The sequence below is a fragment of the Toxorhynchites rutilus genome, chromosome 1, assembly GCF_029784135.1.
Source record: "Toxorhynchites rutilus septentrionalis strain SRP chromosome 1, ASM2978413v1, whole genome shotgun sequence".
In the NCBI taxonomy this organism is placed as follows: Eukaryota; Metazoa; Arthropoda; class Insecta; order Diptera; family Culicidae; genus Toxorhynchites; species Toxorhynchites rutilus.
In genome coordinates this window covers 192,233,362-192,257,153 of record NC_073744.1, presented here as the reverse complement: position 1 = coordinate 192,257,153, position 23,792 = coordinate 192,233,362, and the positions used below count along the sequence as shown (strand labels likewise).

At 38.6% G+C, this 23,792-nt stretch overlaps 2 protein-coding genes across 6 annotated transcripts in view; both read left to right on the top strand.

Annotated features, from left to right (window-relative positions):
• LOC129762697 (uncharacterized) overlaps nt 1–23,792 on the top strand; it is a 458,495-nt gene that overhangs the window by 30,098 nt on the left and 404,605 nt on the right. The gene's annotated exons all lie outside the window — the stretch shown is intronic.
• The window catches only part of LOC129762707 (uncharacterized), a 34,390-nt gene that overhangs the window by 772 nt on the left and 9,826 nt on the right, over nt 1–23,792 (top strand). The gene's annotated exons all lie outside the window — the stretch shown is intronic.

The window sequence follows — 23,792 nt, the reverse complement described above, 5'->3', positions numbered from 1 at the left end:
ATCATCGCTTCCGGAACGCGCGCCCGCGCCTGGCAGATGGAATGATTAAAACTTCCTCCCGATCGCATCGTATGGAATTTCTCTCGCCCTGCCACCTTCACCACCACCCCCGCAACCCTTCTCACACGTCGCGACGTGTTCATTCGCACGGAAAACGCAACAATTGCCACTTAACCTAGACTAACCCTCGGCAGGGAAAAACTCACAACAATTAATCACATGTTTAACCAAGTCATACACAGTCGTTCCGACTGCGTCAATCTTCCCGAAAAATGGTTCAGGGCGTTGAGTTGGCGGGTGACACGGGCGGAAGGGGGGGGGGGGGGTGGTTAGGAGTTTGGTGCAGAGGGAGAGGGAGTGAAAAAGTGACAAATAACGCTGATTAATGGTCGCTTCTACTACTACTGCTGCTGCTGTTGTTGCTGCTATTGTTGATTGTCATCACCGCCATCCGATTTTTTTTGGGAATAAACCACAAAACACGAACTCCGCACGCAAACACACACACACTCACACCCATAGCTCTCATCCATCACACAATCTGTCAACCTTCATCCAAATGAGGAAGAAAAAGTAGTAGTCCTAATGGAAGGAGAGCAATAGTGTGGAATTCTCTGTCAGTTCCAATATTGTCCATATGGCCGTGAATGTTTGTTTGCCAAGTTTCCTCTTCTTGGATTTTCTTTTGTTTTGATGGGTTTTTTTTCTGTTTTTAAGATGTTATGGTTTATATCAGGGGTTCTCAAACTATTTTGGGCGAGAGACCCCTTTGCCAGAATGAAGTGACCAAAGACCCCCATAGCGAAATTTCTTTAAAAATCTCTAGTTTTTTTTTCTTATTCATACATAATACTTAACAATTTAAAAACATTGCGGTTCATGAAATGAGAAATCCTTATTTTCTTATTAAAATTCAACAAAATAAATATATACATGAAATTCAGTAATTATCAAGTGTAACTAATAATTTTTAAATACCCGTTACTTACAAATACAGGGTTTTCCATTTCGGGCTTCCGAAAGTATACAGCCCTACGCTGACAACCGTTTGACATAGCTGTCAACCAAAGCGTCATATTGTTAGTTGAATGTCTGCCATTTTACAATATGGATCGTTTTAGCATCGCACATTAACACGTTGTTTTGATAAATTATACTATAAAAATGATGAAAAACCGGCAAATGTTTTTCGAGCATTACGGACGGATTTTGGTCGTCATGGACGGCCTACAGAGCACACAATCGCTAATGTAGTGCGTAAATTCGAACAAACTGGATCCTTTGCGGATATTGTGAAACCTGTGCATCATCGTAATGTGCATTCGGCCGAAAATATTGCTGCTGTTGCTGCCAGTGTGGAGGATGACCCGAATGTTTCGATTCCACGGCGTGCTCAGCAATTGGGCTTGTCAAACACATCATTGTGGCGAATTTTGCATTTGGACTTGCACCTACATCCATATAAAGTCCAACTGGTACAAAAATTAGAGCGTGGTGACCATGGAATGCGTCGGGCATACGTCGATTGGGTGAACGAACAACAGCAGCAAAATGCTGAATTTTCGCATCAAATTTTCTTCAGCGATGAGGCACATTTCGAGCTCGGTGGCTATGTGAACACCCAAAATTTCCGTATATGGGGCTCAGAAAATCCACACGTGACTGTTGAGAGGCCATTGCATCCGCCAAAAGTCAGAAAAAGAAATTGCAGTTATGGATACGCATTACATGTGGTTTCAGCAGGACGGCGCCACGTGCCATACAACACGACCGAACATGGCCGTATTGTGAACGAAATTTGAGGGACGCATAATTTCGTGTTTTGGTGATGCCAACGGCCAGATCATGCGAGTTGAACCCGCTAGACTTTTTTTTGTGGGGTTATGCGAAAGACCGTGGCTATGCCAACTCTCCGCAAACTCTTGAACATTTGAAAGACAACATTCGTGAAGTTACGACCGAGATACCGCCCCACATGTGCCGAAAAGTCATCGAAAATTACCTGTTCCGGATCAAGGTGTGCGAGGAAGCCCTAGGTGGACATTTGAATGATGTTGTATTTCACACATAATGGCATAAACCAAACTATAATTTGAAATAAAAGTTCCATCGAAATTCGTATTCTAAGTGTGTTTTATTCCAATTTACTTTCGGAATTTAAAGTTGGAAAACCCTGTACTTAAAGTAGGTAATTAATTTTTGAAACTAACTTTAAAATCGCAAAGCAAATACAAGAATATGTTCCGGAAAAACGTAATCCTACGTCAAAAGCTATGGATGGGTTATACCTAAAATACAACCGCAAGGTTGACGTAGGACTACCGTTGGCTTAGTAGACATTTGAGTGTATTGATTAAATTATTGATTAAACCAGTGCACTATGGTCCAGGAGGTGCATTTAAGTGGAAATTAGCATCTAGAGCTCGACAGTGATTCTCTAGACAAAAACTGTCTTCGACAAAGTTGTTACATATAATAGATCGCTCATTTTTATGTTATCAAAAATAGGGTGACCAAAATTGTCGATGAAATGAAAAATCTAACTTTCTTATCTTTATAGATAGATGTAAACATAGTTCGACAATATTGTAGCCCTGGTTATTTTAAGTAACTTTGTGGAACAATATTTCTTTCTATCTCTTCAAATAACCGATATAGCGCTTTTTCTCTAGGTTAAGTTAGGGTTACCATGAAAAAAAAGGTTTTTTTGCTCTAACTTTTATATGTAAAATTCTACATCAAAACTGTCTTCGAATGACTTGTATGTATCTTAATTCTACTCAAAGTTATTGATGTTTTTTCCCCGAAAACACGACCTTTTCATTTGCTTGTCGTTCTTTTTGGGGCAAACATAAAAAAAAATTATTGATGGCATTTTAAAGAGCACATTTGACTCTACATAAGGTGAAACTTACAAAAGAGTGTTATTTTTTGTATTTGAGTAAATTAAATTTGAAATTATGAGTTTTTGCATACAAATGAACAAGTTGCAATTTTTAAATGCATATAGTAAGCGTAGACTTTAAAGCAGCATCACTTCGGTTCAGTCTTATAGCCACTCAACATGGAGGTTCAGAGAAGACACATTGTTGATTTTTTTTTCGTTGGACGAAATATAGAAGACGTTATACATTTATTACGAGAAAAGTGCCAAGATATCTGTGTTTTGAGTGCCAGAAAGTGCCTGAAATTTGAGAAGTTAAAGTTCTCAACACGGTGGTCGGAATGTGCTCGTACAGGCTCTCGATTTGAACGGAAAAATGCCACGTGGCTCGAAGAAGTCTTGGTTTTCTCAAAAAATACCTTTTCTAATACTGCTAGAAGGCAAGAAAGGAAATGTTTCTCTGAGCTGAGCCAAAGGATGAAGCGTAACCGTGTTCGAGAGATTACAGAAAAATTTTCTGCTGAAGAACTGGGCTTCGCAACAGCTTCCAGTGGTCCCGTCATTCGGCTATGATTGTAGAAAATTTGGTGAAAACGCCTAATAAGAAAAATAGACGTTCTAAAAGTAGCTCGCATAGAACAGCTCTCACCTCAGAAGAAGCAATTGGATTTATTTGCCGGAATGATTTCAGCAAATCACAATACTTGAACGTGCGAATGACGACAAAACGACAGGGGCTAGATGTATACCCTGAATATAATTCGATTGTGAAAGCTAAAAAGCTGTGTTATCCGTCAAGTTGGTATGATTTGGACATAGTTAAACATAATACAATTCTTTTCAATTTCTTCAGGCATATGTATAAAAACGTTACATGCTAGCGTTGCTTTACAGAGTTTGATCGACCATACTATTCAACGTATTCTCGAGTATTTGAGATACGATACCAAAACAAGTATCGAAAAACTGAGTCTAATTGTTAAGTGGGGTTGTGATGGAAGCTCAAATCACAGCAGGTTTGTTTCGGTTATATATGTAATTGTATATGTCTCTTAATCAATTCAGTTGTAATTTAGTACAGTCAATATTCCAAAGTAGATCTTTTTTATTGAATAGCTCTTTATTAGACCCGTGTATTGTTTTGGCCCTTAGAGCACCTTTTCCTTAATTAGAGTGAATAAAATCGTCATTTTTTATTTTCAAAAAAAAATATATCTTTTGAGCAGTATGACTGATTGAAAATTTTTCTTCGTCGAATTGAAGGTAATTGATAGGGCTGCAACAAGTAACAAATCCTACCTAAAATAACTCAAACTATGCGAAAATTATGAACAAAATATGTTTTTGCTATTTTTTTGAGTTTAGTTTAGTTTCGTTTTTTATTGCTAATAAAATTTAATATAGAATATCAGAACACTTTTTTTATATTCTTTATTTTCAATGCATATAATTTTAAAAATAAAAAAACACTTTTGCTGTTAGGTATCATCAAGTTTTCCTGGATGAAGATGATGATGGTTACCTTCGGGAGTATCAAGACTCGCATATATTTGCTGTATCAATAGTCCCTTTGCGATTGACAAAAGCATCAAATGGTTTCGAAACAATCGTTTGGAACAATGATTACCCTTCGTCGGTTTCGCTGTGCCGACCGAAAACGTTGCTCGTCGATTTTTCGAGAATAGAGAAGCGGTTGCGGAAATTACGGGGTTGGATAAGAAGTTATTGGAGAAATTTTATGTACTTTTGACATTAATCAATTGTAAGGCGCAAATCGATGTAAATGCTTATCAAGCGTATGTAGAGGAAACTCGTATACTCTACAATAATTTATACGGATGGTATGCCCTCTCTCCGACAGTACACAAACTACTCGTGCACGGTGCAGCATTAATCAAACATGCGCTACTTCCAATCGGTATGTTTTCCGAAGAAGCTGCTGAATCCCGTAATAAAAGCATCCGCCAGTTTAGAGAGCGACACGCCAGGAAGTTCAACAGAGAAGTAAACATGGAGGACGTCTTCAAGAGGCTCCTCTTGACGTCGGATCCAGTATTATCTCTTAGTAATAGGCAAACACCAGAGTATTCCGATCTTCTGATTCCAGAAAATGCTAAGCATTTGATTTTGTAGTTTTTTATTTGTATGATTTTTAATCATTACTATGAATTTAATTTCCATTATAACAACTAAAATAGGTTAATATGTATATACGGAAGATTATAAAAATAAATTTGAATAAAACAATAGGAACAACAAAAGTTTGGTAAAATAATGTCATCAATCAACTCATCGCCAGTAAAATATGTCAATACATTACTAAAAAATAACACGTCGAGCCCCGAGTTGTTCTTTATACGGTTTCCATTCAGGAAGCATTTGACAATTTGTCGGTCCCCGCTTTTCTTTTTATACAATAAATATATTTTATTGTATAAAAAGAAAATAGTCAGAAATTTTTCTCGTAGTAATTGTATAACGTCTTCTATATTTCGTCCATTAAAATAGGAAATCAACGAAGACATTCTTTGAACCTCCATGTTGAGTGGCTATAAGACTGAACCGAAGTGATGCTGCTTTAAAGTCTCATAATTTCAAATTTAATTTACTCAAATACAAAAAATAACACTCTTTTGTAAGTTTCACCTTATGTAGAGTCAAATGTGCTCTTTAAAATGCCATCAATAATTTTTTTTTATGTTTGCCCCAAAAAGAACGACAAGCAAATGAAAAGGTCGTGTTTTCGGGGAAAAAACATCAATAACTTTGAGTAGAATTAAGATACATACAAGTTATGCACCGTAAAATGCGTGGATTGGAAAGCTCTAAAAGTCATTGCAAGACAGTTTTGATGTAGAATTTTACATATAAAAGTTAGAGCAAAAAAAACGTTTTTTTTCATGGTAACCCTAACTCAACCTAGAGAAAAAGCGCTATATCGGTTATTTGAAGAGATAGAAAGAAATATTGTTCCACAAAGTTACTTAAAATAACCAGGGCTACAATATTGTCGAACTATGTTTACATCTATCTATAAAGATAAGAAAGTTAGATTTTTCATTTCATCGACAATTTTGGTCACCCTATTTTTGAAAACATAAAAATGAGCGCTCTATTATACGTAACAACTTTGTCGAAGACAGTTTTTGTCTAGAGAATCACTGTCGAGCTCTAGATGCTAATTTCCACTTTAATGCACCTCCTGGACCATAGTGCAGTGGTTAAATGAAACAATTCCCGAATTCAGATGCGAACAAATCCCAATTTAGGTCAATTCATGTATTGTGAAGAGATTACTTTCTTTGTTGCAAGTCGTATGGCATGATGCCTTGTTCATTTCATTCATTTCTCGTGAACTTCCAAAATATGTGAACGAAAGAATGGCTAAACGATCGATGTATTTTACATTTCCCTCTGAATTTATTGCATTTCCCAAGTGTACGTACTTCTCAAACCGCGAAAGTACCCGCATCTTGCATCTATTTCGCAATACCGATTCCCCCAAGCTCATTGAAATCTGTGTTGGGGAAACTCATCAAGTAGCCGCACCTTGCCTCAAATCAATGGGGCGAATGAACAGTATTGTATAGAAAATTTGCATTAGGCACCAATCAACGTAAAAAAAACTAAAACCAAGAAAACCGAACATTCATAATTTTATTATTATAAATTATTTTTGATCACTTCATTTAGGTTCACTTTCACTGTGTAATCACGTTGTAATCTCTTGAATTAAATTAGTCGATGAGTGTATTATCATTCAGGGTGGAAACTCAATCAGGAAAGCCGGTAAAACCAGGAATGTTCATTCAAAACCAGGAAAAATCAGATGGATTAATGTTTTCAATTGTTATTTGAATGTGGTGCTCTTGTATGTTTTATATACATTGATCTTCAATCAGAGAGTCAACGGAGCATTCGTCGACACCTGAGTCCCGTCTAGAGTCAGAGTCTCTAGTCGACGCAAGATTGATTTTTCATCTTCCAACAAACACAAACATAAAAAATACACCATTTCTTTCGATTGATTTATAACTCAGGCTGTTGAAAAACGTGAGTATTAAGAACTCAATTACTAAAACTAATAAAAAGAATAATAATGAAAATAGGCGCTGCCAAAGAAGAATCAACGAAAATCGCAGTCGTGGATACAATTCAAGACAACTGTAATTAGTCCATTTCTACTGAAACGCAGAATACACGCACGAGTAAGGTCGTGAGCTCATTTGGGTATTCTTCCTCGGCAAGTGGTAGACATGGTCCCATGAAACTCTTGTGCTCTAGTGCTAAGCTCTTTCCGCATATGTTTCCGGACAGTGGAATGGGACCGAAGATGCAGCTCAGCGGACTAATACTTTTTGAATTGGCATCCTTCGTTTACTCGAAAATTGCAAGGATATCGTTATCGGATTCGACGAAACGTTAAATAAGATTTCACAAAAGCAACAGATTGATGTTAGCGTCCGTTGCTGGAATGTACCGAAGGGAACGGTGGAGGTACATAGGCTCAGCTTTGCTAAGCTCAACGCGTGCACTGGACTTGTTCGACGGATTGAAGAACTATTTTGAAGCTAAACCTAGTTTGAAGTGGGTCAACTCTGCATTGACGGTCCCCATGTTAATTGGAAAGTAGTGAACCAGTTGCATGAAGAAATTCCTGAAATCTGTAGCAGCCAAAACTACGAGCTCACAAATATAGGTAGCTGCAGTTTGTAAGTTTTCACGATTCATCCAAAGAAGGAATGAAAAAGACTGTTTGGAAAATTGATGAATTCCTCCAGTGCTTGTACAGACTGTTTGAGAACGTTCCGTTAAGATGTGCGGAGTATTCTTGAACTATCGGATCGGCTGAAGTTTTGCGGAGTGAAATAGATCGAAAACCAACCCATGGTACAAAACAAAACCCTGGACATGCGGCCGTACGTCAAAACCTACGTAGCCGCACTCTAAGCACAAAAGGAACGTGAGTACAAAGATACACATCCAGATTTCCGTAGGAGCTTTGCTGCTGTTTTACAGCCAGTACCTTTAGAGTAGTTGCAGAGGCTTTTGAGGATAAATTGTTGGGGGCTTTTCTTAACATAAGCTGCTGCAGTTCAACTATTTATGACGATCTTTCAGAGTGACGAGCCCATAGCACCTTTTTCTATTCGAACTGACGAACATTTTTAAATCAGTAATGAATAAATTGATCAAGCCAGCACTTTTGAGAGGGAATCTGAAGTCCCTGATAAACGTAGATCTTTCCGATGATTCGTTTCTGCTAAGCAGCGGCTGAAATTGAATTAGGATTCGCTGTAAAAGTTGCAATCAACAGTGTTGTGGAAACAATCAAATTTTTAAGATAAATATCGTCATTTTTGACAGAACTGTAAAGAGTACTACATTTAATTTGATGAATTCAATGAATTCATCTTATTTTGCAAACAAATTGCAACCTAAATGCAAGCTTGTTATGTTTGTTTGGACTTGAATTTGATCAAGGCATTATTCGTTGTACTAAAATATTAGTCATTATTGTAACAAATTGCTTCACGTAATACAACTTATACAGTATCATGAAAGTTTCCAATAAGAACAAGTGTTAATTAATAGGAGTCGATTTTTAGACCTCGTAACGGGTGTTAAATAAAAAATGAGAATTTTTTCAATCACATATAAAAAAAAATTTTTTTTTCATCGATTTTAGTATTTTTTATTAATAACATAATGTATTTTCTTCAAAAAAAAGTCAGTGAATGTTTGAGTAAGGGCCGTGGTCTGCTGTTCGACGCAACTTTGTCGCGATGCTCTCACAAGAACGTTGTACGGCACTTACGTCCATTTTCCGGATACAATTCCGGATTCTTGTAGTCAGTTGCTTCGTATCCTTGGCCCTCCAATTGTTTCTATACACTAGGGCACTGAGTGAGCCAAAGAAATCCTCTATTGGGCGGCACGGGGGAAATTTGTTGGGTTACGATCTTTCGGCACGAACGGTATTTTTTCTCCTCAAGATACGCCAGCGTCTTCTTGGCGTAATAGGAAGACGCCTCGTCCGACCAGAAGACGTACTTCCCATCCGCGTGATGCTCGTTCAGGAATGGCAGCAGGATTTTATCGAGGCACTCTTCTCGATAGATTTGTTGGTTGATTGCCAGTCCGCTCGGCTTAAACCAAGGCTTTGAAATGCCCCGGTCGGAAATGGCGATGTACAATATAACCTTTTTTTGAAACTTGTGCTTGAACTTGTATTTCACTTCAGGCGGTGTGGATGACTTGTCGCTGGAGTAGTAATTATCATTTCCTGGAATATGCGTTTTGGACAGCGGAAAATAGCTTTCGTCGTCCAGAACGAAAGACGTCACGCGGTATTTTTTGGTCATCCACCGACACTGTGATTTAACCGTCTCAATCTGCTCCTCCGTGTACTCCGGCGACCTCGTCTTCTTCCTGTAGACGATTCCTTCCATCTTGAGGGTCCGATGGATCTAAACGTGGGAGCAGCCATATTTCCGACCGGCGTCACGCAGGCTGGTTGCGTCCTTGTTGTCAAACAGCTTCTTTAACGATGTCTTCCTCTGCTTCGTCATTATCGTCACCGGACGACCTCTTCCGACCTTCCGCTCTACGTTCAGGGAAGCCAGGATACGATATACCGTACTGACAGGTACATTTTCTTCCTTAAAATGTGCCACCGTGAACTTTTTTCCTTGCTGGAAATGCGTTTCGTAGAACCGTACAATACGTTCGCGGAGCACGTGCTGTTTCGACGCCATCTTTGCTTTGACTAAATTCAAACTAGCATAACCAAACACGCCTACTGTTTCTAGGGAGCCCAAAGAGCAATTTTCTAGGAGAAAGAAAATTTTACGCTCTTTATTTGAGTTACTGAAAGGTATTGAAAAAAATCTCATTTTTTATCTAACACCCGTTAAACCCCCAAAATCAATTTTCGTTTGTGGCGACCCCTTGGAAACCGAGATCGACCCCAAGGGGTCCCTTTCAATCTCTCATGGAAGTATGCTTTAGATTCCCACTACGAAAACCTTACTGTTGCATGGTCTTGGGTTCGATCACAACTCGGAATATAGGAGTAAATGTGTTTATAGTTTGTGACGGATATCTGAGTGGGAAGGAGAAAGTTTGGTGCGCGTTGACAGCGCAGTTCAATCATAAAGTGAGGAGGGAATCAAATAAACGGAAGGCGCTGATAGCTGTCGGCGATTCTCTTCATCAGTAATTTGTTGTAGAAGAACCCAAAGATGCGGATATATGAGTGATACACGAATTAAACACTTAAGTAGTAAAATTAACTAAATGACTAAAAAGTTATTTCAAATATTTTAATGCATTCTTCAATAACATCCGAAGTGATACACAAGCGAACTGAATATTATAATTCAGTACGTCGAAAATGTGGTCGTGTCCTAGATAAAACCCCTTATAATTTTTTTTCGCCAGAAGTGTTCGGGAAAACGAATTTTTGTAGATTCCCATTCCATGAGCAGGAAATTATGGGTGACGTGACAGCGTTTTAACTCACTAAAAACAAATTCTTTCTCGTTTTCATGTATAAATCACACTATTCCCAAATAGTAAACGATGTCAAAGGAAAGTTGAGAAAATTTGCTACAGGAATCATCAGTTTAAAAATATTTTACAGTTGAATTCGCTTGTTGCCAGCCCAATACTTTTGTGATGTGACAACACCTATCTTTTTGCGGTTTCCAACTTTTGAACATTAAAGTTGTTTTTTCAGTTGCGTTTCAAAACATAGAAATAAATTTTGTTCTATGATTTGTCAATGAAAAAATTAACATGGATTCCTGTATATTCAGTTTTTCAAACAAAAAAAAAACACGCGCAAGCACACAAAAATCGGCATGCATTTTGTGACGTGACAAAGCGCTCTGTGTGAAAAAACTGTCTCCACAAAGCAGTGGCGTGGCGTGACCGGGTGACACCCAGGGCGGGTTACTAGGGTGTCACCCCGCCATAATATGTACTTAGAATAAAAAATCAAACTTATCCAAACAAGAAACGTATTTTGACGTAGGACTACGTCTTTCATTTCTATACCGGGGTGTAAAATCAAAGTTTCGAAAACGAAAGCGTTACGCCGGAGACCGAGATTTTGAGCGTTAATAGCTCCTAAACAACTGAACGAAATGGTATGATAAACACTTCATTCGAAAGATAAAATATCTACGCGTTCTATACTTGTTACTTTCTGATCCAAAAACTTGTTTCAATAGTCTTAAAATTGCTTTCAAAACAGGCTATTGAAATCACCAATCGGTATATAAGCGAGCGCCGCTCGGAAATCCACTCAGTTCTAATTGAACAGTGATTGGAGCATGTTGTCGCTGTTGTGGTGAAGCTCTTCGTTTATCATGAAAGCGCGAATGAACGGTGTCACCAAGAGCCTGTTTGTACACCGTAGGCCAGAAGGGAATCCATCAGGAGGAGAGTGATGCCACAAACGGTTCCCCGAGAAGATCTCGAAGCAGCCGCTACACACACACACACACACATACACACGCGGAATTCTTTCCGTTTGGATGCCATTCAGCATCGAGAAAGATCCGGAAAATAATCTGCCAGTTCCTCTGGGAATTTAAAAATACATTCATGTGAAAGAGTTTATTTGAATGTTTTCTATCCATGTAACACTGTAACCAAATATGTTTCAATCAAGTGCTATTAACAGATGGTTATCGAGTTAGCATTAACCACTGGTGGGCTTCCAGTATCGAGGAAAATGTGGAAATATCTAATCTTTACTGAAAATAATCTGCCAGTTCCTCTGGGAATTTAAAATTACATTCATGTGAAAGAGTTTATTTGAATGTTTTCTATCCATGTAACACTATGACCAAATACGTTTTGTTTTGTGATTTTTAAATCAATCGCAATTAACAGGATAGCTTCTGAAGATTATTCTTCCCCATCAGTAGGATATTTCCATATCCAATATTGTATGCGCCCGCAATCGATTATTGCTCAGTCGCCGAAAGTTCCGAGCTCAGAGAGTTCATTCCCCTCTAGTTTGCCTTCCAAATTGCCATCGTAAACCACGCCTTCTTTCGATTCAATCACGCACAAAAAGCATGCTTAAGCGATATTCTGGTGGTGAGACGCATTCATTTTTCGTGAGGACATCGACAAGACAACATTGTTGCTGAGGATGCTGGACGGCGAAGGATCGAGATCTGCCCTGAAACGCAAGCAGTTTGTTTGAAACTGTGAGGGAGCACAGAGAAGCCGATCCTTCAGGAGAAGAGAAGGTGACCATCGAAGCAGCCGCTACACACACACATACACGCACGGAATTCTTTCCGTTTGGATGCCATTCAGCATCGAGAAAGATCCGGAAAATAATTTATTTATTTATTTATTTCACTTCGTCTTAGATTTAAAAAAAAAAACATCTCACAGACTGACAAATCTTAAATACTACCTAATATTCCTAATTCTACGTTTAAAAACACATTTAGATACATTAAAATCGAAGTGACATTGAACTTCATTAAACGCACGGAAGCAGCTGGACAAAGGACAGTTTTGCCCGTACGACGTAGTATGCGGCCGTATCGCCAATAGCTGTCTTTCGCGGAGCTGTCTGGTGGGAGCGTAAAACCGTATCTCGCTGATTAACTCCGCACAGTCGATGTTTCCGGACAGTAAATCGAAGACAAACAGACGTTGAATTTTCTTCCGCCTCGCCGAAAGCGTTTCTATGTCAATAAGCATGCAGCGACTTTCGTAATCAGGAAGATGAGCGGGATCATTCCATGGCAGTTGTCTTAATGCGTAGCGAATAAAACAGCGTTGCACTTTTTCGATCCTGATGATGTGCGTTGTATGATAAGGAGCCCACACGCATGCTGCGTATTCAAGGACACTTCGAACCATTGAGCTGTACGGGCCTTCAGCGTGTACGGGTCACGGAAGGACTGCGTGTTCCGCCGGATTAACCCTAGAACAGCGTATCCTTTTGCGATGACGTTGTTGATGTGTTCGGTAAACTTTAGTTTGATGTCGAGAATTACCCCGAGATCTCGAATGGAGGTAACGCGATCGATAACAGCAGAACCGATTATGTAGTCATGGGACAGAAACGATTGGCGCCTTGTAAATGTGATTGTCTTGCACTTCAGTTCCTCTGGGAATTTAAAATTACATTCATGTGAAAGAGTTTATTTTGATGTTTTCTATTCATGTAACACTGTGACCAAATATTTTTCAATCAAGTGCTATTAACAGGTGGTTATCGAATTAGCATTAACCACTGGTGGGCTCCCAGTATCGAGGAAAATGTGCACATATCTAATCGTTACTGAAAATAATCTGTCAGTTCCTCTGGGAATTTAAAAATACATTCATGTGAAAGAGTTTATTTTAATGTTTTCTATCCATGTAACACTGTGACCAAATATGTTTCAATCAAGTGCTATTAACAGATGGTTATCGAGTTAGTATAAACCACTGGTGGGCTTCCAGTATCGAGGAAAATGTGGAAATATCTAATCGTTACTGAAAATAATCTACCAGTTCCTCTGGGAATTTAAAAATACATTCATGTGAAAGAGTTTATTTGAATGTTTTCTATCCATGTAATACTTATGACAGACATACAGCTGTACTTGCGTTGTACTTCGAAAATTGTATGTCTGTCACCATGTACAGCGCTAGAACCATGCAAGCAACTCGGTACAATCGCTGTACCTGTACCGCTGTACTTGGCTACAGTTGTACTGTGCGCAGCGCCATAGACGGTTAGTGGTGGGTAGCGTGAACAAGCAGAATCAAATCACTTGATAAACGTTCTTTTCATTGACTTTCTTTTAAGTTAATAACTCAGATTGGAAACTTTTTTGTTGTGTTGGATAGTTTAGACACTAAATAAAAACCTTTTTCATTGAAATATGTGGTGAAAATTGGAAAAATATCTGATTGTCAGTTTGACATACGGTACAATGTACAACCAAAGTATGTCTGTCATGGTACGATGGTACCTGTACAACGCTGTACACGTACAACGCAATTACAGCTGTATGTCTGTCCCTGGTATAGCACTATGACCAAATACATTTAGTTTTGTGATTTTTCAATTAATCGCAATTAACAGGATAGCTTTTGAAGATTATTCTTCCCCATCAGTAGGATATTTTCGTATCCAATATTGGATGCATAAAACCTTGTACCTCCAACGTAACGCTCTCGTTTTCGAAGTCCCCTAAATATTCATTTATTCATTCATTCAGAATGGATTCAGATTCAACTTCAAACAAAGGATCACTGAATCAACGATAGTCCTACGTCACCATTGCGGTTATACCATAGATATAACCCACTTTGATATTAGATGGAACAAACGAGAAATCACGAAGTCTTCACGTGTTGGCCACTGGAACTGATAGTTACTTTCTTGTTTTGTATGGTTTATTTGTGGATGTCGAAATGTGGCTTAAATAAATTTTTTTGTGTAAGTAGTTCCCGTGCGCTTCCACTCTCTAGTTGCAGGCTCATTGAAATTCGCAGCAATAAAGCAGCACGGGTCTCAGCGTATTGAACATTTCTGACCCATCGTTGATCGCAAATTTTTAATTAAGCCTCACCACAAGATGCCACAGCAAAGTACATGGTTAGAAACAGTTTCAAATTCACTGTTAGATTTGGAACCGATCCTTGATCCCACTTCACGATGAACTGTAACACATCCAATGTCTACGCCAGGGTTGCCACAACTAATTCTGTAAAATTTTCTGAAAAAAACTGTACATCTATATTTTTAGCCAAAAAATCTGTATAAAAAATCTGTACCGGAAAGTTAATGGAAAAAAAAAATAAAATAAAGGTTTGTTTTCACTTCGAGCTTATTTTTCTTATTTATGGGTTGTTAAAGTCGTGTCAATACAACAAAATATATAAAAAAAAAGTTTTTCGCCTCTAAATTGTATGATGTTTTTATATGGTTTTATTGAACTTTGCCTTAAAATTTTCCTTCAACATAGTTTTTCGCTCTCAAAATAGAGTCCTCCAACGGGATTTCCGGACTTTATTTTGGCAATGGATACAATAATTTCCCATCATGATGGGAAACCCTTCTACATGCTATTCTATAATATTTAAACCATCCTATGACAATAAATACTGATCTAAAGTGGAATAGAGAAACAAAAACCGATGGATACAGTAATTTCCCATCATGCCTTTTAACATTCAAAAGCTGGGACCAAGTTATATCTGAGTCACTCAATTTTTGCCCCATAAGATTCGACTTGAGTAGCCTGAACTCGTGATCCAAGCCTTACTTGCTTCAACGAATTGAGGAAATTGTCGCATCGAATCATTAGGGTTTGGTAGCTTGACGCAATTTTGAGGGTTTATCAAGACTGCAGCTATGTTCCATCAGTTTAATATAGAAGTCACGACAAATCGATTTGAAGATAAACTTCCAAGCTACATCCAATCCTTTTTCAGCTTCTTCTGCATCGCAAACATCTTCTGGCTTCTTCATAAAGTCCTTAAAATCTTTCACATCAAGATCAGCATAAACGAATCGTTGCACGTAGCTCTCCAAACATAAGTTACCCAACATGATCGACAATAACAGTCTTCTCTCATCATAAAGTTCGCAAAATCGCAATTCTGAAAGGTGCGATTGACGTTATTGATGAGCGGTAGAACAAAGTTTAGGAACAGTATAATCAGTTTAGTCATAAAGGGCGAACACGAAATTATTGCGACACATTCAACAGGGCATAACATTTTTACCATTGGGTAAAAATCAACCAAATTTTGCACACTTTCTCATTGATGTGTATTGTCTACATGCTGTCAAACTCGAAGTCGTGTTTTTCGATTCAACGAAAATGGAGGTGAACCAACGCGAGTCGAGAGAACAAATTCTTTCCAAACACCTGGAATTTCCTAACCTGTCGCACCGGCAGTTGGGAAAAATGTTGAATATTCACCATTCAACCGTCTCCAGAGTGTTGAAGCGGTTCCAGGAGCGGTTGACGTTGGACCACGGCAAAGGAACTGGAAGAAAACCGGGACCGGAGAACAAAAAGACGGAGGGAAAGGTGAAGCGGATGATTAAAGCAAATCCCAACGTCTCAAGCCGTGATTTGGCTAAAGAGATCGGCATGTCGCAGAGCTACGTCCAGAATGCAAAGAAGAGAGCTGGACTACATACATACAAGGTACAGAACTTCCCAAACCGCGATAAGCGGCAACAATCGACGGCTAAAACTCGGGCACGGAAGCTCTACGAGAAGATGCTGACAAAATATGGCTGCTGTGTGATGGACGACGAAACGTGTATAAAATCCGATTTTAAGCAAATTCCGGGGTTGGAGTTTTTCACCGGCAAGAGCAAGTTCGATGTGGACGACAAATTTAAGAAGAAGAAAATGTCGAAGTTCGCCTCCAAATATCTCGTTTGGCGTGCCATCTGCTCTTGCGGACTGAGGAGTGAGCCTTTCGTGACAAAGGGTACAGTAAATGGCGAGATCTACAAATCTGAGTGCCTCGAGAAGCGCCTTTTGCCGTTCTTGCAGCAGCACGACGAAGCTCCGCTCTTTTGGCCAGATTTGGCATCATGCCACTATTCTAAAAGTGTCCTGGAGTGGTATGAGGCCAATTCTGTCCATTTTGTTCAAAAGGACATGAACCCGCCAAACTGTCCGGAGCTGCGCCCGGTGGAGCAGTACTGGGCAATAATGAAGCGGGAACTTCGGAAGAGCAAGAAGACAGTCAAAGACGAGAAGGACATGTTAAGAAAATGGGAAAAAACTGAGAAACTGGTACCGGATGACACTGTAAAGACTTTGATGGAGGGCATCAAGCGAAAATGCGTTCAATTTTACACTCAAGGCTCCATCGATTAACTTTTCTTTTGATTTTTGAAGTAAATATATGAATAAAACTACTCTAAAATTTCGGTTTGATTCTAAACATTATAAGAAAATTGGCATGACATTTTCGGTGTCGCAATAATTTCGTGTTCGCTTTTTAGGAGCGTTTAAATGAGTCAATATACGATTGGCGGATTGATTATGGTCATACATAGCTTGGAACGAAAAAAATAGTTTAAGGTCTTGAATTGCTCAAGATTTCGCTTAATAACTGCCTCAAACGCAAGCCATCTCGTTGTGTTGCGTTCGACTTTTCTATAAATCAAGGTATCTATGTATGCCCTGTAATAAATTTAATATTTAAAATTGAATTTCAAAAAATCTCTAAATGTATTTTTGATCAGTGATTCTGTATATACAGATTCTGTATCTGAAATTTCGCGAAAAATCTATAAAATACAGAATATTCTGTAGGGGAGCCGCGGGTAAGACGGACAGTGGGAATATGATGGACAGGTGGTTGATTTGTATAGTTGCATTATGAATTTCAAATTTCTCTTGATGGGAAACCCTTCTACATGCTATTCTATAATATTTAAACCATCCTATGACAATGAATACTGATCAAAAGTAAAATAGAGAAACAAAAACCGATAATCGAACATGATTCCGCGTTTGGATGTAACTTTTGCGGCTTCGATATTAAGCATTTTGAGTGGTTTAATTGCAAAATTGAATTCGCTGATGGTTATTTTTCGGTTTGTGAGTTGACAGAGAAGCGATATTAGGTATGTACGGAAAAGTAAATTCATAAATACTGGTAAATGGTAATTATTGAAATAATTGCACTGGGGGGGTGAAATGGACAGTCATGAAATTCTGGTAGAAGGGACCGTGCCCAAATATTTGAGTTGCACAATACTCCAGTGGCTGTGATCGGCCCATAAATTGATTTCACAGAATGACAATGAGCACTCCATCGAGTTTGTGACAATCTTTTTACAACACCCCTGTATGGTTCAGAAACATCTCTCAGTGATCAGTTGAAACAGTGGATACGTGGATACTATGGATAGGTCTTTTTTGTTTTGCTTTCTCAACAAAACCTGAACTCCTTCATCTGATCCTGCCATGGCTGGAGCGGTCGATAGCCTACGAACGAGACTGGAGAGAACCAAACTCTGACCTTCCAGTTGTTAAAAGATGTCATTATTCAAATTTGTAGCTCTTCCCACCCAAAATGAAAAAAATACGAGTGGGTTATATCTATAATAACCGCAAGGTTAACGTAGGACTACCATTGGCTTGCTCGAAATTATAATTATGTTACTTAGTCCGGTCTGACTCAACACCGACCACATGGCCCGTAGAACGAACCCTGTTTTTTGTGTTTCGAGCGAGCGATTCACGGGCGCTTGATTCGCAGTGGTATATAAATATTGTACCTCACCGATCCAAAGCGGAATACATTCTGGAGTTACCGCGGCCATCAACCAACATTGACAGTTAAGCCACTCATTCATGGTTCGATGCTATGTACACTGAGCGAAATAAAAATAGCACCATTCATTCTAAATTTCCTGTATGAATATCTGATTTTGCATCACAACTTACTTTTGTCCTGTTTATCATCGTTTGCCAACATTATGGTGGTTATTCTGTGGACTGTGTACCTTTTGCGAAATATAAACAGCACCACCCTGTTATAAATTCACCCTGGTCCTCATTTGACAGGTGTTTGTTATGGTTTTCAAAATAGTCGAAGTTGTGCTCTAATAGAGAAATCGGTCGAAAGATTCATCGGACACACACGGCTGTTGGAAATTTCTTGCAAAACGGAGACAAAGGTGACCGCGTTGAGAAACGGGGAAAGAAAAGTAAGCTCGCGGCGATGGATATACGGAGAATTCGTAGAATTGCAGTAAACCAGAAAAGAACAGCATCTCAAATCCGTGCGGAATCGGAGCTTCCGGTTACTACACGTCGCGTTCAACAAGTTTTGTTCAGTAGTGAGAACTTGGAGTGGCGTAAAAGGCTCGGAAAACCCAACTTGACGGAACGTCATTAATTGAATCGAATTCGCTACGAAGTACAGGGTGGGCCATTTAAAGTGGAAGGATTTGTTTTTGCAATAGCAAAGTAAAGAAGTGGAATTTTAATTTTTTTTGACGTAGGACTACGTCTTTCATTTCTATACCGGGGTGTAAAATCAAAGTTTCGAAAACGAAAGCGTTACGCCGGAGACCGAGATTTTGAGCGTTAATAGCTCCTAAACAACTGAACGAAATGGTATGATAAACACTTCATTCGAAAGATAAAATGTCTACGCGTTATATACTTGTTACTTTTTGATCCAAAAACTTGTTTCAATAGTCTTAAAATTGCTTTCAAAACAGGCTATTGAAATCACCAATCGGTATATAAGCGAGCGGCGCTCGGAAATCCACTCAGTTCTAATTGAACAGCGATTGGAGCATGTTGTCGCTGTTGCGGTGAAGCTCTTTATTTATCATGAAAGCGCGGATGAACGGTGTCACCAAGAGCCTGTTTGTGCACCATAGGCCAGAAGGGAATCTATCAGGAGGAGAGTGATGCCACAAACGGTTCCCTGGGAAGACATTGCTACACACACATACACGCGCGGCTATTAACAGGTGGTTATCGAGTTGGCATTAACCACTGGTGGGCTTCCAGTATCGAGGAAAATGTGGAAATATCTAATCGTTACTGAGAATAATCTGCCAGTTCCTCTGGGAATTTTCAAAATATATTCATGTGAAAGAGTTTAATTGAATGTTTTCTATCCATGTTACACTGTGACCAAATATGTTTCAATCAAGTGCAATTAACAGGTTGTTATCGAGTTGGCATTAACCACTGGTGGGCTTCCAGTATCGAGGAAAATGTGGAAATATCTAATCGTTACTTAAAATAATCTGCCAGTTCCTTTGGGAATTTTCAAAATATATTCATGTGAAAGAGTTTAATTGAATGTTTTCTATCCATGTAACACTGTGACCAAATATGTTTCAATCAAGTGCTATTAACAGGTGGTTATCGAGTTGGCATTAACCACTGGTGGGCTTCCAGTATCGAGGAAAATGTGGAAATATCTAATCGTTACTGAAAATAATCTGCCAGTTCCTTTGGGAATTTTCAAAATATATTCATGTGAAAGAGTTTGATTGAATGTTTTCTATCCATGTTACACTGTGACCAAATATGTTTCAATCATGTGCTATTAACAGATGGTTATCGAGTTGGCATTAACCAATGGTAGGCTTCCAGTATCGAGGAAAATGTGGAAATATCTAATCGTTACTGAAAATAATCTGCCAGTTCCTTTGGGAATTTTCAAAATATATTCATGTGAAAGAGTTTAATTGAATGTTTTGTATCCATGTAACACTGTGACCAAATACATTTGGTTTTGTGGCTTTTCAATCAATCGCAATTAACAGGATAGCTTCAGAAGATTATTCTTCCCCATCAGTAGGATATTTCCGTATCCAATATTGTATGCGCCCGCAATCGATTATTGCTCAGTCGCCGAAAGTTCCCAGCTCAGAGAGTTCATTCCCCTCTAGTTTGCCTTCCAAATTGCCATCGTAAACCACACCTTCTCTCGGTTCAATCACACACAAAAAGCATACTTAAGCGATATTCTGGTGGTGAGACACATTCATTTTTCGTGAGGACATCGACAAGACAACATCGTTGCCCAACGTGCTGGAGGAGGTGGACGGCGAAGGATCGACACATACACGCGCAGAACTCTTTCCGTTAGGATGCCATTCAGCATCGAGAAAGTTCCGGAAAGATCTAATCATTGCTGGAAAATAATCTGCCAGTTCCTTTGGGAATTTTCAAAATATATTCATGTGAAAGAGTTTAATTGAATGTTTTCTATCCATGTAACACTGTGACCAAATATGTTTCAATCAAGTGCTATTAACAGGTGGTTATCGAGTTGGCATTAACCACTGGTGGGCTTCTAGTATCGAGGAAAATGTGGAAATATCTAATCGTTACTTAAAATAATCTGCCAGTTCCTTTGGGAATTTTCAAAATATATTCATGTGAAAGAGTTTAATTGAATGTTTTCTATCCATGTAACACTGTGACCAAATATGTTTCAATCAAGTGCTATTAACAGGTGGTTATCGAGTTGGCATTAACCACTGGTGGGCTTCCAGTATCGAGGAAAATGTGGAAATAACTAATCGTTACTGAAAATAATCTGCCAGTTCCTCTGGGAATATTCAAAATATATTCATGTGAAAGAGTTTAATTGAATGTTTTCTATCCATGTTACACTGTGACCAAATATGTTCCAATCAAGTGCTATTAACAGGTGGTTATCGAGTTGGCATTAACCACTGGTGGGCTTCCAGTATCGAGGAAAATGTGGAAATATCTAATCGTTACTGAAAATAATCTGCCAGTTCCTTTGGGAATTTTCAAAATATATTCATGTGAAAGAGTTTAATTGAATGTTTTCTATCCATGTAACACTGTGACCAAATACATTTGGTTTTGTGGTTTTTCAATCAATCGCAATTAACAGGATAGCTTCAGAAGATTATTCTTCCACATCAGTAGGATATTTCCGTATCCAATATTGTATGCGCCCGCAATCGATTATTGCTCAGTCGCCGAAAGTTCCGAGCTCAGAGAGTTCATTCCCCTCTAGTTTGCCTTCCAAATTGCCATCGTAAACCACACCTTCTCTCGATTCAATCACACACAAAAAGCATACTTAAGCGATATTCTGGTGGTGAGACACATTCATTTTTCGTGAGGACATCGACAAGACAACATCGTTGCCTAACGTGCTGGAGGAGGTGGACGGCGAAGGATCGACACATACACGCGCAGAACTCTTTCCGTTAGGATGCCATTCAGCATCGAGAAAGTTCCGGAAAGATCTAATCATTGCTGGAAAATAATCTGCCAGTTCCTTTGGGAATTTTCAAAATATATTCATGTGAAAGAGTTTAATTGAATGTTTTCTATCCATGTTACACTGTGACCAAATATGTTTCAACCAAGTGCTATTAACAGGTGGTTATCGAGTTGGCATTAACCACTGGTGGGCTTCCAGTATCGAGGAAAATGTGGAAATATCTAATCGTTACTGAAAATAATCTGCCAGTTCCTCTGGGAATTTTCAAAATATATTCATGTGAAAGAGTTTAATTGAATGTTTTCTATCCATGTTACACTGTGACCAAATATGTTTCAATCAAGTGCTATTAACAGGTGGTTATCGAGTTGGCATTAACCACTGGTGGGCTTCCAGTATCGAGGAAAATGTGGAAATATCTAATCGTTACTGAAAATAATCTGCCAGTTCCTTTGGGAATTTTCAAAATATATTCATGTGAAAGAATTTAATTGAATGTTTTCTATCCATGTAACACTGTGACCAAATATGTTTCAATCAAGTGCTATTAACAGGTGGTTATCGAGTTGGCATTAACCACTGGTGGGCTTCTTCCAGTATCGAGGAAAATGTGGAAATAACTAATCGTTACTGAAAATAATCTGCCAGTTCCTCTGGGAATTTTCAAAATATATTCATGTGAAAGAGTTTAATTGAATGTTTTCTATCCATGTTACACTGTGACCAAATATGTTTCAATCAAGTGCTATTAACAGGTGGTTATCGAGTTGGCATTAACCACTGGTGGGCTTCCAGTATCGAGGAAAATGTGGAAATAACTAATCGTTACTGAAAATAATCTGCCAGTTCCTCTGGGAATATTCAAAATATATTCATGTGAAAGAGTTTAATTGAATGTTTTCTATCCATGTTACACTGTGACCAAATATGTTCCAATCAAGTGCTATTAACAGGTGGTTATCGAGTTGGCATTAACCACTGGTGGGCTTCCAGTATCGAGGAAAATGTGGAAATATCTAATCGTTACTGAAAATAATCTGCCAGTTCCTTTGGGAATTTTCAAAATATATTCATGTGAAAGAGTTTAATTGAATGTTTTCTATCCATGTAACACTGTGACCAAATACATTTGGTTTTGTGGCTTTTCAATCAATCGCAATTAACAGGATAGCTTCAGAAGATTATTCTTCCCCATCAGTAGGATATTTCCGTATCCAATATTGTATGCGCCCGCAATCGGTTATTGCTCAGTCGCCGAAAGTTCCGAGCTCAGAGAGTTCATTCCCCTCTAGTTTGCCTTCCAAATTGCCATTGTAAACCACACCTTCTCTCGATTTAATCACACACAAAAAGCATACTTAAGCGATATTCTGGTGGTGAGACACATTCATTTTTCGTGAGGACATCGACAAGACAACATCGTTGCCTAACGTGCTGGAGGAGGTGGACGGCGAAGGATCGACACATACACGCGCAGAACTCTTTTCGTTAGGATGCCATTCAGCATCGAGAAAGTTCCGGAAAGATCTAATCATTGCTGGAAAATAATCTGCCAGTTCCTTTGGGAATTTTCAAAATATATTCATGTGAAAGAGTTTAATTGAATGTTTTCTATCCATGTAACACTGTGACCAAATATGTTTCAATCAAGTGCTATTAACAGGTGGTTATCGAGTTGGTATTAACCACTGGTGGGCTTCCAGTATCGAGGAAAATGTGGAAATAACTAATCGTTACTGAAATTAATCTGCCAGTTCCTCTGGGAATTTTCAAAATATATTCATGTGAAAGAGTTTAATTGAATGTTTTCTATCCATGTAACACTGTGACCAAATATGTTTCAATCAAGTGCTATTAACAGGTGGTTATCGAGTTGGAATTAACCACTGGTGGGCTTCCAGTATCGAGGAAAATGTGGAAATAACTAATCGTTACTGAAAATAATCTGCCAGTTCCTCTGGGAATTTTCAAAATATATTCATGTGAAAGAGTTTAATTGAATGTTTTCTATCCATGTAACACTGTGACCAAATACATTTGGTTTTGTGGTTTTTCAATCAATCGCAATCAACAGGATAGCTTCTGAAGATTATTCTTCAGATTAGGATATTTCCGTATCCAATATTGGATGCATAAAACCTTGTGCCTCCAACGT